Below are 19,477 nucleotides of genomic sequence, written 5' to 3' on the forward strand. Positions count from 1 at the left end.
TAACAATAAGTAATAATAACAATAAATAATAACAATAAAAAATAAGTAATAATTAATAATAATAATAGTAATAATATATAATAACAATAATAGTAATATTAAATAATAATAATAAACAATAATTAAATAATAATAAATAATAATAATAAACAACAATAAATAATAATAAATAATACATAAAAAATAAATAATAATAAAAATAATTAATACCAACAAATACTAATTAATAATTAATATTAATAAATACTAACAATAATAGCAATAATAAATAATAACAATAAACAATAATTAAATAATATAAATAAACAATAATTAAATAATAATAAATACATAAAAATAAATAGTAAATAATAATAATAATTAATAACAACAAATAATAATTAATAATAATAAATACCAACAATAAGAGTAATAATAAATAATAACAATAATAGTAATAATTAATAATAAATAATAACCAATAATAATAATTAATAATTAATAATAATAATAATAGTAATAATAGATAACAATCATAGTAATATTAAATAATAATAATAAATAATAATTAAATAATAATAAATAATAATAATAAACAACAATAAATAATAATAAATAATACATAAAAAATAAATAATAAAAATAATTAATACCAACAAATACTAATTAATAATAATAAATACTAACAATAATAGTAATAAATAATAATAATAAATAATAAATAATAATATAAATAATAATTAATAATAATAAACAATAAAAATAAACAATATTCTGTGTGACAAGTAACATTACATCTTATGCATCTTATGAATAATTGATATTTGTTTGTTTAGTTCATTTATCCATGTTTATGCTACAAAAAATGCACCATATAGTAGTTCAACCACTCATGATTTATATAATGCATGATTTATTACCACGACAGAGCGAAGGGACTCCAAAGGAGTCAAGTCAATGAACCGCTCATGACCATCCTGGACCCCCATCTTCTGTTCCTACCGCAGATGTAGAGAGCCTGTGAATAGGAATTGTCATTTTATGCATATTGCACATACATAAGCGTACCGTTGCAGGAAGCTGACATTTATGTATGCAGCTGCCTCATTGGCTTTTGTGCAATACCTTTTGGCAAATGAAAGAGAAAGGTCAACTTCCACAGCTCCTTGGCTTGAAAAGGTGCCCCCCCCAAAAAAACTATGCACAGAAAACAAACAATTACATTCATGACTGCCTTTATTTACTCCCATGATTGAGCAGTGCGGGGCAGACAGGCGCAGGCAGATTAATTAGCTCGCGCCTGGAAACCTTTATTTTTCACAGCATTGTCACATTGATGGATGGCTGATTAAAGTCATTGAGATGGCTATCAGTACGCAAGATCAAAAACAGCGGAAACAAACAAATAAAAAAAAATAAAAAAAATCTTACCTCAAAGGAAGAACTAAATGAAAGAAAAAAAAAAAACACCAAATCGAGTTTTGCTTGGGCAAACTAGGATTTTTTTTTTATTTATTTTTTTATTGTGTGTGTGGTTCCGGACGCTATGATGATGAGAAACGAAGAAAAGCAAGTAATTGGCTTGAAGGCTAAAAAGTACACTACATCATGCCAGCCGGCTTGTGTGTCTTTTGATGAGCTCTCTCATTAGGCTTCCATACAAGCCAGACTTCTGGAAATATCACACAATTAATTAAAATGATAGGGATAGGAGAAAGTGGGCTGCCAATGACAGGGGGGTGGGGGTGGGGGGGGGGGGGGGGGGGCAGAAGACCCAGATAATCATTGTTCTGATCAGAGCGCCATTGTCTGCCTATGAATGTGCCTGTTGACAGCGGGCAGCATCTCCACTATGTTTATCTAGGATTCCGCCGACCCGGTCGCTGGTTTTCCAGCACGCCGCTGTTGATGGAGTATTCACTTCCCGACGCGCCGACGAGGTTCAAAGGACTCTTTTAGTTGCCGGAGCACACACAAAAAATAAATAATAATAATTAATAATAACAATAATAACAATAATAACAATAATAGTAATAATAAATAATAATACATCATAATAAACAACAATAAATAATAATAAATCATAATAAACAATAATAAATCATAACTCATAATTAATAACACAATAATAACAAATAATAATAAATATTAATAAACAATAAATCATACTAAATCATAATAAATGATAATAATACATCATCATTAATAACAAAAATAATAATAAATAATAAATAATTCCTCATGAGTATGAATGGTTGTTTGTCTATATGTGCCCTGTGATTGGCTGGCCACCAGTCCAGGGTGTACCCCGCCTCTCGCCCTGAAGACAGCTGGGATAGGCTCCAGCACCCCCGCGACCCTGGTAAGGAAAAAACGGTAGAAAATGAATGAAATAATAAATAATAAATAATAAATAATAAATAATAAATAATAAATAATAAATAATAAATAATAAATAATAAATAATAGTAATAATAGATAACAATAATAGTAATAATAAATAATAATAACAAACAATAATAACAAACAATAAAACAATAATACAATAAAACAATAATAAATAATAATAAAAAATAATAAATAATAAATAATAAATAATAAATAATAATTAATAATTAATAATTAATAATTAATAATTAATAATTAATAATTAATAATTAATAATTAATAATTAATAATTACAATTAATAATAAATAATAATAAATAATAATAATTAATAATAAATAATAATTAATAATAATTAATAATTAATAATAATTAATAATTAATAATAAATAATAATAAATAATAATAGTAATAATAGATAACAATAATAGTAATTATAAATAATAATAACAAACAATAATACAATAAAACAATAATAAATAATAATAAATAATAAATTCCTCATGAGTATGAATGGTTGTTTGTCTATATGTGCCCTGTGATTGGCTGGGCACCAGTCCAGAGTGTACCTCTCGCCCGAAGACAGCTGGGATAGGCTCCAGCATTCCCCGTGACCCTCGTCAGGATAAGCGGTAGAAAATGAATGAATGAATGAATATTGGTGCTTGTATTGTATGTTTCCTAGCTAACCTTTACATTTTTTTTAATTTATTTTGCCCATCATTCACAATCCTGATGCGAAATATGTGACCACCTAGTGACCAGAATACTACATTTCACTTGTAGTTTCATATGTTTTGACTAAAAATAGACCATTTTCTACCATGATAGAGTGATCATTGATTAATTAATTTCTGAAAAAAAAACGTGCTCTAGAGGGACGACTGTACTATACTGTACTATTGTTACATTATCAGTTCATTATATTTATATAAGTAATATTGTGTGCATCTTGTAGAACAATGGCCCGTCCTTGGTCCTTGACATTCACACTCACATTCATACCTATGGACAATTTGGAGTCGCTAATTAACCTAGCATGCTTTTGGGGAGAACATGCAAACTCCACAACGAGAATCGAACCCACGTCTTCACGATTTCCTAACTGTGTGGCCTACATGCTAACCATTCGACATGTTAGGGGCATATTTGTGTATTTGTTTATACACCTTTGAGTATTAAGTCGCAGTGTGATGAATCGAGTGCTGTATGATTTTCAGAAAACGTAATTTACTGTTTAACGCAGAATCCCACAGAAATTGACATGTGAATGAATGTTGTCATGGGGAGTAGTTATAATAGCTAAATCGATAGCTAATCATGCTAAATAGCTAAATAGCAAAATCATGGCGGAATCTCATTACAAACATCGCAACCATTCCGACCTAAACATGTTGAAATGGCGCTAAAACATCGGCAGAAGGTGGCGGAACCTGAATGGAAACTAGCAATGTTAGCTTAGTTTAGCATGCTAACGTTGCATTAGTGTGCCACTCGGGCTTGATGAGTATATTTTGACCACGTTTTGTTTTACATCTTCATGTAAGAGAGTATTAATAATGATAAAAAAATTATATTGAGAAAGTCAAAATGTACGAAAATTATTATTTTTTATTATTATATTATATTATTATATTATTCATTATTATTCATTATTATATTATTATTCATTATATTTATATAAGTAATATTGTGTGCATCTTGTAGAACAATGGCCCGTCCTTGGTCCTTGGTGCTTACACTATGCTATCTTCCAGGCGTTGCCGTCCATCGCTTGACACGACTTTCATATTTCTATGTATTTTGCCACTTATGGATATGATCCAACATACTAGTATGAAGCATTGTGCGTAGGAGTCTGGAGGAGCGGTCCAGCAAAGCCTTTTCCCTTTCCCTTTTACTTGATTCTAAAAGTCATTTGACGCTTTGGGGGTCTTGAAGAATCATTTGAAACTCGAAGCAAGCGAGGCCCCCGTGTTTGCTCTCCTCTGTTTTTCCATCTTCTCTCCTCCTCTCTCAGGACATCAAGGCAGATTTACTCCAGCTTATCTATAAAGGGCCAGGATGAGCCTCAGCAACTGAGCAAAACAATTACCCACAGCTGCTCCCTATCTGTCCCACCGTGAGCAATTCCGCTTCATGGGCGAACACCAACGCTCGCTTTTCAAACGGACACGCCGACGCGCGTTCACAAACTCGCCGGTTTTCAATACGGGGCTGTTAAGTAGCGTGCCCCCCCCCCCCCCGCTGACATGACGTCGGTCGATGTCGTTGTGCGTCTTTTGCTTCTCGTGTTAAGTGTTATTTTTTAATAGTTACTATTGCTATTGAGTGCTCAATAGCGACTTTCTTACGTATCGCCGACATCGTGCGACACTTCGTTACCGACATATCAACCGGTATGATATACAGTAAACCCTACTTTATCGCAGTTATAGTAGTAGGAGTTCTAATGTAATGAGGAAACCGGAGTACCCGGAGAAAACCCCACGCATGCACGGGGAGAACATGCAAACTCCACACAGAGATGACCGAGGGTTGGAATTGAACCCTGGTCTCCTAGCTGTGCCGCCCCCTTGGGAAATTAGTATTTTAGTATTAGTATAAATTAGTATTAGTATTGTTTATACACCTTTTGAGTATTAAGTTGCAGTGTGATGAATCGAGTGCTGTTAGGGAGGAAACCTATGGACAATTTGGAGTAGCCAATTAACCTAGCATGTTTTTGGAACGTGGGAGGAAACCGGAGTACCCGGAGAAAACCCCACGCATGCACGGGGAGAACATGCAAACTCCACACAGAGATGGCCGAGGGTTGGAATTGAACCCTGGTCTCCTAGCTGTGCCGCCCCCTTGCGAAATTAGTATTTTAGTATTAGTATAAATTAGTATTAGTATTAGTATTGTTTATACACCTTTTGAGTATTAAGTTGCAGTGTGATGAATCGAGTGCTGTTAGGGAGGAAACCTATGGACAATTTGGAGTAACCAATTAACCTAGCATGTTTTTGGAATGTGGGAGGAAACCGGAGTACCCGGAGAAAACCCACGCATGCACGGGGAGAACATGCAAACTCCACACAGAGATGGCCGAGGGTTGGAATTGAACCCTGGTCTCCTAGCTGTGCTGCCCCCTTGCGAAATTAGTATTTTAGTATTAGTATAAATTAGTATTAGTATTGTTTATACACCTTTTGAGTATTAAGTTGCAGTGTGATGAATCGAGTGCTGTTAGGGAGGAAACCTATGGACAATTTGGAGTAGCCAATTAACCTAGCATGTTTTTGGAATGTGGGAGGAAACCGGAGTAACTGGAAAAAAAAACCCCACGCATGCACGGGGAGAACATGCAAACTCCACACGGAGATGGCCGAGGGTTGGAATTGAACCCTGGTCTCCTCGCTGTGAGTTCTGTGCGCTAACCACTCGACCGCCGTGCAGCCAATATATTTGTATATGTTTGTATAGTTATTAGTTATAACTTGGGAGTGTTAGGTTGCTGTGTGATGAGTTTAGTGATGGCCCACGCATGCATGGGGAGAACATGCAAACTCCACACAGAGACGGCCGAGGGTGGAATTCAACCCTGAATGAATGAATGAATATTTATATTATATATATTATAACATTTATTATTAAATATATTTGATATATTATTAAATATATTTGAAAAATTATTCGTTATTATTAGTTATTAATTAAACTAAAATAACATTAAAAAACATTAACATTAATAGTCAAAAATAACATTTTTGACTATTTTTCCACTCTTTTTTTTGGCGCTTTATTTATCTGATAACATGACAAATGTTATATAATCAACCAATCAGGACTGAATGCCTGATTAACCAATCAAAAGCGGGAGCCTGCATGCTGGCCCTGAGAGGCATATCTGAAGTCTGATTGGTTAAAAAAAAAAAAAAAAAGAAAAAACAGCGTTATCATAATATAATAGTATGTATATGACAGGGGCCGGAAACAAAATACTAATTTTAAATTATATGAATAAATGTATGTCAGTAAATGCTGTGCTAATGACTAGGCCAGCGGAGAAGGCTCTGCTGGCCCTGAATGCACACCACATATACCAGGGGTGGGCAAACTTTTTGACTCGCGGGCCGCATTGATATGACAAAATTTACGGGGGGGGGGGGGGGGGGGGGGGGGGGGCAGACTATATATATTTTACACGTAACAGTCCACCTGGTATTATTGTATCTGTAAAATTGTCATGCAATCTGCTATTATTATTTATTATTTTATATTTAGATTTAAATATTTTAAAAATAATAAAATATTATAATAATTACAATAAAATTAAAATAATAATTATTATATTATTATTATGTAAAATATGCAATTATAACAATAATATTATATATAATTAATATAATAATTAGCATTAATATAATAATTATAATAATCACAATAGTTCTAATAATAATTATAATAATCTAATAATCTAATAATAATAATAATAATTATTATTATAATAATAATAATAATAATAATTATTATTATTATAATAATAATTATTATTATTATTATTATGTGCTTGTGTCCCTTTTTTCAGGAGCACTTTGTAAACAACAGACCATGTCAAAAAACGAAATTGATACAACCATCAAAAGGTTGGCTCAGGCCATGATGCCAGGTTGTATGTTGAGTTTAAATGAAATACTTTTGAAAGATTGGGCGGGCCGTATTCAAACACTTGGCGGGCCGGATGTGGCCCCCGGGCCGTAGTTTGCCCACCCCTGACATATACTACAGTAAGTCATACATATCTGACTTTAAATGCAATTAATATTTGGAAAAATGTAGTTAATTCCCCTTTTGTTTTGTTCCGATATTGTTGTGTTGTTCCGATAAATGCACTGCGTTAAAAATGCGTAAAAAGGTAAAGACATTTATTATTGAACGCATGGTTTTGTCCTGGTGTTTTAAAGCGCTAATCAGCGTCCCTTGATTGCAATGAGTGGCCTTTGTCACATCTTTAATCCTAGCAAATGTTTTTTTTTTTTTTTTTTTTCAGAAGTGCATCATTGAAATTCTGTTCAGGATGGCTGCAATTTTCTGCAAAGGGGATAACGAGACATCAGCGGAGAGTTTGAGTTGACGGCTTTAAATGTGTCACGTGGTCAACCTTTTGATTGGTTCGTCGATGAATGACATCGATATTGACAATCGCAGAGAGAAAGAGAGAGAGAGAGAGAGAGAAAGTGGGAGTTCTTTATTTAGTCTTAACCTTTTATCCCTTTGCTGGTCCTAATTAAGCAATCAGACATAATAGGAATCTATTAACAATGGAACCATCATCAAAATGGAACATCCAATGGCTGCCATCGTCAAGTGGGAACTAATTTGAACTCTTACACCGGTTCTTATAATAGTCGTTACCGTTTATATTCTCATATAACACTTAATATATAAGTGTATATTATATAATATATAATATATAAGTATCAGTGTAACTGATATACACATGTCAGCTGTTATAATATATTATTATTATATTATATTATAATAGGTGGTTCTAAAAGGCACTTAAGTACATTAATTTTAAATACAATCACTTTGGATCACACTTTGGATTTTGAGGCTTTCCTATATTAGGGTTTTTCCAAAATATAAAAAATTAATAGCTACAATAATGCATAAGGCTAAAAACAACCAATTAGCTAAAAATGTCATCCGATACTTCGGAGGATAAAAATAAAAATTAAAATAAAAAAAAAACAAAAACAAAAAACAAACTTAAATTATTTTAGGAAAGCAGGAAGTGAACAAATTAAAATTAAAATTAAAATTAAAATTAAAATTAAAATTAAAATTAAAATTAAAATTAAAATTAAAATTAAAATTAAAATTAAAATTAAAATTAAAATTAAAATTAAAATTAAAATTATGCATTTTCAAGCATAAAAAATGGTTAAATGAAGTAAAGGAAATACTACTTGGTGAAATTTCACTTACCACGGTCAGGTCTAGAACCAGTTAATCATGATAATCTGTATGGTCGTATCCCCTCGTACTTCGGTACGTGACAAAAAAAAGAAAAAGAAAAATTAAAAAAAATATATATCTATGTGTTTAAAATCTGTGTTTAGTAGTTATTATTATTGTTATATTATTATATATATTATAATATATATTATAATATATTACATTATATATACAAGATACCTCAATCGGATTGGGGAAAGGAATATTCCACCCCTGGGAATCTGATTACCAGGACGCCAGGATTACCAGACCTGGTGAGGTGTTCCGGGCATGCCCAGCCGGGAAAAAACCCAGGGGGCAGACCTAGGACACGCTGGAGGGATTATGTCTCACAGCTGGGCAAGGAACACCTTGGTGTCCTCCCGGTGGAGCTGGAGGAGGTGGCCGGGGACCGCGACACGGACCTGGATAAGCGGAGAAAAATGGATGAATCCGATTATATATTCATTCAGATTGGTACTTTTCTTTCGGAATGAGGTGTATACAAAGGTTAAATTCTTTCCGTTTGAGCAAATAAACCGAACGCAATTGGAATATTTGGGTCCATGTATACGTGGACCCATGTATACATGGACCCATGTATACGTGGACCCAAATACGTGACTCAGATTGGCTCCAGTCAGTAAACGGAATCCGATTTCCCGTATAACCTGCATCCCTGTATGTATGTTTAACCTCCATATAGAAGTCGGACAACATAACGTGAAGCCCCAAAATGAATTCCGGGGCCTCGCTCACTTTGAGAAGTTTAAAAGAGGGCTACCCGTTCTGTGAAATCACTCTTGGTAGCAAAAAAAAAAAAAAAAAAGAGAGCTGGAGGTGTTAATTTCATGGGTTAGGTCTTAAATTGAGCTCTGCAATTTTCTCCCTGAGTAGATTAGAGGAAGGTCTCAGTGTCTTCAGGTAAGGCAGACCCTCATATCCCTCCGACTCATCACCCCCCCCTTCCACCCCCTCCGTTTGACCCCATCACCCCATCACTTGTCACCCCGTGGCTGTGCATGCCGCACCTAGCACCGCGAGTGGGGCGACGGGATGTGTCTCTTTTGGCCTTTAGCAACAAGCCGGCGCCGTGGTCAGACGGCCATGTTTGTGGACGGCGCACAGCCGCGCTCACACGGTGGAGTCCAGAGATTAAGAGCATTATCTTTAGCCTCAGGCTCAAATCCATTCCCGTTCCTTAAGTCGGCAGAGCTGCGAGGGTGTGCGGCAAGAATAACGGCGACGGACACGGTCAAGGCCGTGCTGACTTGTTGGAACGGATGCTGGTAAATGTTAAACACCAGGCCACCGCACCGATAGTTCTCTAAGTTGATGGTGATTTAAGGAATGGACTGAACATCTTTCATAACCTTGGTACTAATATGACATGAAGAAGGTAGTAGTATAGTTAAAAAGGAACTACATCACCAAAGAACTCATCATTGAATGGTTGGAAAAAACATACATAAGTCACACTGGCATATAAGTCGCACAAGGCCAAAAATGCATAATTAGGTTAAAAAAAAAACGTACATAAGTCACACTGGAGTATAAGTAGCACAAGGCCAAAAATGCATAATTAGGTTAAAAAAAACCATACATAAGTCGCACTAATTAGGTAGAAAAAACCATACATAAGTCGCACTGGAGTATAAGTCACGCAAGGCCAAAAATGCATAATTAGATTTAAAAAAACATACATAAGTCACACTGGAGTATAAGTCATGCAAGGCCAAAAATGCATAATTAGGTAAAAAAAAAAAACATACATAAGTCACACTGGAGTATAAGTCGCACAAGGCCAAAAATGCATAATTAGGTAAAAAAACAAACGTACATAAGTCACACTGGAGTATAAGTTGCACAAGGCAAAAAATGCATAATTAGGTAAAAAAAAACGTACATAAGTCACACTGGAGTATAAGTAGCACAAGGCCAAAAATGCATAATTAGGTTAAAAAAACATACATAAGTCGCACTAATTAGGTAGAAAAAAAACATACATAAGTCACACTGGAGTATAAGTCACGCAAGGCCAAAAATGCATAATTAGGTAAAAAAAAAAACATACATAAGTCACACTGGAGTATAAGTCGCACAAGGCCAAAAATGCATAATTAGGTTAAAAAAAACATACATAAGTCGCACTAATTAGGTAGAAAAAAAACATACATAAGTCACACTGGAGTATAAGTCACGCAAGGCCAAAAATGCATAATTAGGTAAAAAAAAAAAAACATACATAAGTCACACTGGAGTATAAGTCGCACAAGGCCAAAAATGCATAATTAGGTAAAAAAAAAAACATACATAAGTCGCACTGGAGTATAAGTTGCACAAGACCAAAAATGCATAATTAGTAAAAAAAAAAAAAAAACATACATACATAAGTCACACTGGAGTATAAGTCGCACAAGGCCAAAAATGCATAATTAGGTAAAAAAAAAATACACAAGTCACACTGGAGTATAAGTAGCACAAGGCCAAAAATGCATAATTAGATTTAAAAAAAACATACATAAGTCACACTGGAGTATAAGTCGCACAAGGCCAAAAATGCATAATTAGGTACAAAAAAACATACATAAGTCACATTGGAGTATACTGTAAGTTGCACAAGGCGAAAAATGCATAATTAGGTAAAAAAAAAACATACATAAGTCGCACTGGAGTATAAGTCGCACAAGGCCAGAATAGCATAATTAGGTAAAAAAAAACATACATAAGTCTCACTGGAGTATAAGTTGCACAAGGCCAAAAATGCATAATTGGGTAGAAAAAAACATACATAAGTCACACTTAGACAAAATAAGAGCATAGAAACGGGAGACAGAGCTGTCACATGCTAACAACCCATTGACCGAAATGACTGAAATGAACGGATCTTTTTACTGAATTAACCAGAATGATCCGGTTCACTGAAATGAACGGTTTTGTGTCAATGTCTAGATATGTCTGGAATCCAGTCACATTTTTTCTACACTAAATCCAAGTCTTGTTTTTTGCCTGTTGTCATTCTAGATGCAAAGAATTGCGTAATTTGACTTAGTAAAGTAAAACACTTGTCCTAAAAAGCAAGCCACAACTTGCACACAAAGTAAAATTCCTAAGCAAAAACGCTAAGGTTTGTTCCCCGGGACCCACGTTATAATTCCTAGTTATATTTTCTCATTGAAAGCTCATTTAAGAAACGTAGACGGCGTTCCCTCCGCATTGTAATTGAATCAGAAACGAGCCCCAGCGCACCGAGCCAACCCTTTTAAAGAGTAATGGCATCATTTGTTTAGTGTCCATTAACGAGCAAACGCTATTTTATTAATTCCTCAACTTGGTTTCCTGCATGGTCCTAATTAATTCCATTTTGTTTTTCTCCACCGAGGAAGTCTCTGCAGATTAATGGCGTGGAACAAAAATGTTGTCAAGAAGCTGATGTGTTTCATCTACATGGGGTGAAATTTCTATCATTAGATACAAAAACCCTGATGACTACAACTTTTTCCTTTAATTTGACTCTTGTCTTTTGGCGGAAGGCGTTATCTTCTCAGAGTTACTGATTAAGTCACGGCATCATAAAATGAATGTGTTGTTCTAACATGAATACAATCGTTCATGGATGTTAAATATGTATGGTTCTGGTCAGAACTTTAGCTTTTTAATTCAGGGCTAGCATGCGGCATAAAAGTGTTTAGCAATGTCAAGCTAGCAGGAGGGGTTGGCGAGCTGACGTAGCGTATGGTAGCATCTCGACACATTGGGAAATCACAGGGTGGAGGAGCCCATGGAGTGGTAATTCTGTCATGCGCACCACTGTGGAGGCGCACTAGGAGAGGTTCACATTTTCAGATTGGCGCAGTGACAATTTTGTGACAAAACATCGTGCCAAACGCGCCAGCTCTGACCTGGTCTATTCTCGGCGCAGGCAAAGCGCACCTTGCACTGGAGTCGCACTGGAGTATAAGTCGCACAAGGCCAAAAATGCATCATTATGTTAAAAAAAACTTACATAAGTCACACTGGAGTATCAGTAGCACAAGACCAAAAATACATAATTAAGTAGAAAAAAACATACATATGTCGCACTGGAGTATAAGTCGCACAAGGCCAAAAATGCATAATTATGTTAAAAAAAACTTACATGAGTCACACTGGTGTATAAGTAGCACAAGACCAAAAATACATAATTAGGTAGAAAAAAACATACATAAGTCACACTGGAATATAAGTCGCACAAGGCCAAAAATGCATAATTAGGTAGAAAAAAACATACATAAGTCACACTGGAGTATAAGTCGCACAAGGCCAAAAATGTATAATTATGTTTAAAAAAAAGACTTACATTAAGTCACACTGGAGTATAAGTAGCACAAGGCCAAAAATGCATAATTATGTTAAAAAAAAAAACTTACATAAGTCACACTGGAGTATAAGTAGCACAAGACCAAAGATGCATAATTAGGTAAAAAAAAATACATAAGTCGCACTGGAGTATAAGTCGCACAAGGCCAAAAATGCATAATTAGGTAGAAAAAAAACATACATAAGTCACACTGGAATATAAGTTGCACGAGGCCAAAAATGCATAATTACGTGAAAAAAAACATACATAAGTCACACTGGAGTATAAGTAGCACAAGGCCAAAAATACATAATTAGGTAGACAAAAAACATACATAAGTCGCACTGCAGTATAAGTCGCATTTTTGCGGGTAATTTTGATTGAAAATTGCGCATTTTCAGGCAATGAAAGCCATTCATTTGATTGGTTAAGATTACACTGGGCTTCCCTCCGTTTTTTGACACTTCCGCCGTTGGGAGGTGCAGAGGTCCGGGTGCGCCAGACTGCGCTGCTTATTAAAAATTACAACACGCGGTGCCTGGTGTATGAAACTATAGCCCAAACACTACCATTATTACTACTAATAATACTACAAACCTTGAGCGCAAATTGTAGCCTATGGCGGATAAAGGTTGGAATACCCTTTTTGTATAACAATAGGTGCAAAAGTAAACGAGATTAAAAGTGACTTTCGATGTTAGGAACAATGGAGTTCAGGGATGCGTGAAGAAAATCCGATGCGGAGAGCCGGGGCATCAATGGCAATTAATGCAAGTGGTGTCTCAGACAAGCGGCCTAATGAGTTTTAATATACATGCAGGTGAGGAGAGCTGAGTCGTTGCAGGCCCTTAATGAACCCATGACAGCCTAATTAGCCGCAATTTACAATTCCAGGATTCTAATCAGAGGCACTGAATTGTTGCCATACATATTTGTACTACTATTACTACTTTTTTAATGCAGCCTTGAGTAATACCACTAGGGAATATGATACATTAGACCTTCTTGGGGCATGTTATTATTGATGATTCGATTTATGCCATATTTTTCATTCTTCCTCCATTAGCTGTGGTTACTGAGATATGGATATACTACTAAGTACTGCATGAGTACCACCATGCGTATCATATACGGCAATAAAAGTTTTTTTTCTTCAAGAGTTTTTAAATAAATGGGCCTGCCTACCAACGATAGCTAACCACCTATCCAGTGACATAAAGTATGGGAGTTCTTATAAATAAATAAGATATAATAAAAAATAACTATGAGGAATTGTTGGCTGGACTGCCATGCTTTGCAGGCCCATAAAAACAAAAGAAGTATACTTTTAATGTAATGAAATGATACTTGTGAGTGTGAATGGTTGTTTGTCTATATGTGCCCTGTGATTGGCTGGCCACCAGTCCAGGGTGTACCCCGCCTCGGTACCCCGGAGACAGCTGGGATAGGCTCCAGCATCCCCCGCAACCCTCGTGAGGATAAGCGGTAGAAAATTAATGAATAATAAATAACTATGGGGAATTGTTGGCTGGACTGCCGTCCTTTGCAGGCCCATAAAAACAACGGAGGTATACTTTTAGTGTAATGAAATGATACTTGTGAGTGTGAATGGTTGTTTGTCTATATGTGCCCTGTGATTGGCTGACCACCAGTCCAGGGTGTTCCCCGCCTCTTGCCCGAAGACAGCTGGGATAGGCTCCAGCATCCCCCGCGACCCTCGTGAGGATAAGCGGTAGAAAATGAATGAATGAATGAATAATAAATAACTATGAGGAATTGTTGGCTGGACTGCCGTGCTTTGCAGGCCCATAAAAACAAAAGGAGGTATACTTTTAATGTAATGAAATGATACTTGTGACTGTGAATGGTTGTTTGTCTATATGTGCCCTGTGATTGGCTGGCCACCAGTCCAGGGTGTAACCCAACTCTCGCCCAAAGACAGCTGGGATAGGCTCCAGCACCCCCCGCAACCCTTGTGAGGATAAGCGGTAGAAAATGAATGAATGAATGAATAATAAATAACTATGAGGAATTGTTGGCAGGACTGCTGTCCTTTGCAGGCCCATAAAAACAAAATAAGTATACTTTTAATGTAATGAAATGATACTTGTGAGTGTGAATGGTTGTTTGTCTATATGTGCCCTGTGATTGGCTGACCACTCCAGGATTGGGACTTAGTTAAGAATATCTGACAACTCATCTGTGCTTCTTTTCAGCCGGATGCTAGTCACCCAGGAGAAAGATCGATGGTGACATAATAGACAGTTGTGTGATGGATTTTGACGAATCAGAGATGACGGATGGATTAGGTTTAGGAGGGCGGTAAATGATGGCCCGTGATGGGGTGGAGGGCCAAGGAATTTCAACATCAGGTGTTCAAATGATGGACGGAGTTAAGATCGTTTATGAATATCCAACAGGGGTGTTTTTGGTCAATGAAAAATAGTCAGATAGTACATTGGTATCTTGCTTTTCATTATGAAGTGGTTCTAAAAGGTCTGTGGAAAAACCAAAGCAATTTTTACCACTCGGGTGAGAGGCGGGGTACACCCTGGACTGGTGGCCAGCCAATCACAGGGCACATATAGACAAACAACCATTCACACTCACATTCATACCTATGGACAATTTGGAGTCGCCAATTAACCTAGCATGTTTTTGGAATGTGGGAGGAAACCGGAGTACCCGGAGAAAACCCACGCATGCACGGGGAGAACATGCAGACTCCACACAGAGATGGCCGAGGGTGGAATTGAACCCTGGTCTCCTACCTGTGAGGTCTGCGCGCTAACCACTCGATTGCCGTGCAGCCCGAAAATAAAATAAAATAAAATTATTTTATTTTATTTTATTATTTTTAAATAAATAATTTTAAAATTATTTTATTTTATTAAAAATCAAATCAAATCAAAATAAAATAAAATAAAATAATTTTATTTTATTTTTAAATAAATAATTTAAAAACTATTTTATTTTATTTTATTAAAAATCAAATCAAAATAAAATCAAAATAAAATCAAAATAAAATCAAAATAAAATCAAAATAAAATCAAAATAAAATGAAATAAAATAAAATAAACACAAAAAAACTTAAATTATATTAGGAAAGCAGGAAGTGAACAAATGTAAACAGTTACTGATTGTAAAAGTACCAGATGGAGGGGTAGGATTTAATAAGCTTTGCTTCTTCCTATTCCTTTTGGACATGTGGAACTGGGAACTGATTATGGGATGCATTCAATTGTAATCTGATGCATGTTCAAATGAAATTAAACCATTACCATTACCATCGTAGTCTATGGAGAATCTTGTCTAACCTCATCTGTCAGCCTGTCCGTCACCATAGCAAACAAGAAGGGGGCTCGGACTTGATCCCTGATGCGGTCCCACCTCCACCGTGAGGATTGCAACCAACAGGTTGGTTTCTGCAAAGTAAAAATAGCGGGATTATAAACGTTGTAAAATGGCAGACGGAGTGTATAAATAAGTTGTATGATGTACGAGCTAATGTTAATAATATGTCTGAGCTTTCAGCTTAATGGACTGTTAGCCGTCAGATGGAATTAAACACTTTGAATCCTTAAGGAAATGTGATATTCAACATGTTTTCATATGTTCCGCACAGTCGTTAATATTCCGCCTGAAACGGTTAAGACCGCGTGTCCGGCTTAAGCATGTATGTAATTACTCCTGGGCTTTTACTGGAAAAGCCTTTTTTTTTCTGTGTTTGTTTGCATCCACGGCATGGTAATGCAAAACTGTTGATGTCCAATTGTCAATCTTCTGTTCCGCTTGCGATGGTCTCCTTCCAAGGGAGTTGAATTTTAACAGCATTGTTGTGCAATCTGTCAAAACAATGACTAAGCCGATTTGTATACAAAGGAACAGAATGTAATTCCGAATGAGACTTTGGGCTCTTCATCCCTTATTCACTTTGAAAGTTCAAATATTTCTCAGGATAACATTATCATTTTTTTTTTTTTCATCATTGACCTACTGTACTGCTTTGCGTTAAATCGCTAGGATTAAAGACAGCTATTAAAACCGAATCCACTCATGTTTGCCAGAGGATGAGATCAGACTTCAATTGGAGTTTTTGGGCTTTAGCGGTTTCATTTTGTTATCGATTGGATTTTCTGATCCTTCAAATAAAAAAAAACGCAGAAGAGCACACGGCGAGTCGGCGATGAGATGAAATGAATGCGAATATTTCATTTCATGGGGATTGGAGTGGTCGGTTATTTCCTGACAACAGGTTAAATACCAAGTCTGCGCTTATTGATGTGGAATCAAAAATGAAAAAAAAAAAAAAAATGAAGCAGACTGGTATAACTTTGTAGGTTCCGTTTCGTCATCGACTCTATTTCCATGCACGGAATAGTGCGGTTAAGGTTAATTGCTTTGGTTTACACACGTTTCACTTTTCATCTGAGAAATTATTAGTGAAAACCAAGGTTGTACTGTATTTACAGACAAAACACTTGTCTTTATTCATTCATTTATTTTCTACTGCTTATTCTAACGAGGGTCGCGTGGGGTGCTGGAGCCTATCCCAGCTGTCTCGGATAGGCCTGGACTGGTGGCCAGCCAATCACAGGGCACATATAGACAAACAACCATTCACACTCACATTCATACCTATGGACAATTTGGAGTCGCTAATTAACTTAGCATGTTTTTGGAATGTGCGTGTAACATGACTAGTTACTAGTAACAGTAGCCTAGCATAAATGTCATGGGAACTGGGAACTTAAACCACTAAAGTCATCTTCTTCAGGGTTAAAATTGAACAGCCTGATAATTCTTTCATCACACACGTTGTCAGTCTCCAGCCATTCCCACTCACATTCATACCTATGGACAATTTGGAGTCGCTAATTAACCTAGCATGTTTTTGGAATGGCGGGGAGAACATGCAAACTCCACACAGAGATGACCGAGGGTGGAATTGAACTCGGGTCTCCTAGCTGTGAGGCCTGCGTGCTAACCACTCGTCCGTTATGCTAGCAATTTTTAATTATTTGGAATGCACACACAAGGCAAACGTGTGTATTCTTGTCTATTATATTGTGGATGATGGGCAGAATTTATTTTTAAAAATGCAGTTTTTTAATATAATATCAAAATTAATATTCATTCACTAATTTTCAACCGCTTATCCTCACGAGAGGTCGCAGTCACATATAGACAAACAACCATTCACACTCACATTCATACAATTTGGAGTGGCCAATTAACCTAGCATGTTTTTGGAGGGTGGAATTGAACTCGGGTCTCCTAGCTGTGAGGCCTGCGTGCTAACCACTGCTCCACCATGCAGCCGGGATGCTAGCAGTTTTGGAATTATTATTATTTGGAATCCCTCAAAATTAATAATATTCAACCACACAATAATAAAAATAATATATCTAATAATAATAATAATAATAATAACACTAATTAACCTAGCATGTTTTTGGACGGGGAGAACATGCAAACTCCACACAGAGATGACCTAGGGTGGAATCGAACTGGGGTCTCCTGTGTGCTAACCACTCGTTCACCGTGCAGCCCGGATGCTTGCAATTTTTCACTATTTTGAATGCACACACAAGGCAAAGGCGTGTATTCTTGTCTCTTATATTGTGGATGACGGGCAAATTTTATTTAAAAAATTAATAATACTCAACCACCAATATTTATATATATTGAAAAAAAACTGCGATAGCTTAAAGCCATGATATTCAAAGTGAAGTGGTGAGCGATTACGGTATTGTTAACCATTGGAGCAAGTCTGAAAAGTGACAAAGTGTACGAGACACACTTAAGACATTCATTCATTCATTCATTTTCTACTGCTTTTTCCTCACGAGGGTCGCGGGGGGTGCTGGAGCCTATCCCAGCTGTCTTCGGGCGAGAGGCGGGGTACACCCTGGACTGGTGGCCAGCCAATCACAGGGCACATATAGACAAACAACCATTCACACTCACATTCATACCTATGGACAATTTGGAGTGGCTAATTAACCTAGCATGTTTTTGGAATGTGGGTGGAATTGAACCCTGGTCTCCTAGCTGTGAGGTCTGCGCGCTAACCACTAGACCGCCGTGCCGCACACTTAAGACAGTCGCTGTCAATCAACCGTATTTCATTCATCCTTGACTGAATTTGGACAAGGGGGTCCACAGTACCGAAGAGCACCTTTAGGTAGATCCACCTTGGGTGTGAAAGCCAAAGTACAGCTGAAGATAAGCCAGCAAAAGAAACCCGCATCTCTCTTTGACTGCGTGCACGCCGCACACTGGAGGATAGCAAATTGGGCCGAACTAATTACAATTTAAACGAAAGCATAATTGGACATTTTGCGCTTGTCATAGGAATACGATGAGAGACAGATGGGTATGTAATTACATTACAAGTCTGACATCACTGCGGTGAATTACACGGCAACTCCCCGTGCCCTTCATGGAGTGCTGCGGGAAAGTGGCCCACATTCAAAAACAATTTAGTGATGATTTCCGTAATCAGTCACGCTCGACACCCGGCGTACTTCATCATCCAAATCAGGATAAATCACCACACTTATCCTGCATCATGTTTACCGCATTCCGGGCTAATGTCGCAAAATTAGATGAAAAATGGGAAAATGTGCCTGTATTAATTACACTTTGATTACGCAGGGAGGTGATTACAAATGTACAGCTAATTGTATTGTTTACATAACACCCCAAAAAATTCAATATTTTTACCTTCTTAGCTAGTTATTTTCTGGAATCACAACCACGCAAACACGGTGTCAAGCAAAATT

General features: G+C 36.3%; 1 long non-coding RNA gene across 2 annotated transcripts in view; it reads right to left on the reverse strand.

The window, feature by feature from the left end:
- Positions 1-796: 796 nt before the first annotated feature.
- The window catches only part of LOC131101533 (uncharacterized), a 36,584-nt gene continuing 17,903 nt past the window's right edge, over positions 797-19,477 (reverse strand). The window contains exons 6-7 of one of the 2 annotated variants that reach the window (XR_009119220.1): positions 15,977-16,114; positions 797-2,338 (exon numbers count right to left, since the gene is read on the reverse strand). This is a non-coding gene — a long non-coding RNA (uncharacterized LOC131101533). Of the gene's footprint in view, positions 2,339-15,970; positions 16,115-19,477 lie in introns of both variants that reach the window. The other variant, XR_009119218.1, reaches the window with a different exon arrangement.

Source organism: Doryrhamphus excisus, chromosome 14 (genome assembly GCF_030265055.1).
Source record: "Doryrhamphus excisus isolate RoL2022-K1 chromosome 14, RoL_Dexc_1.0, whole genome shotgun sequence".
In the NCBI taxonomy this organism is placed as follows: Eukaryota; Metazoa; Chordata; class Actinopteri; order Syngnathiformes; family Syngnathidae; genus Doryrhamphus; species Doryrhamphus excisus.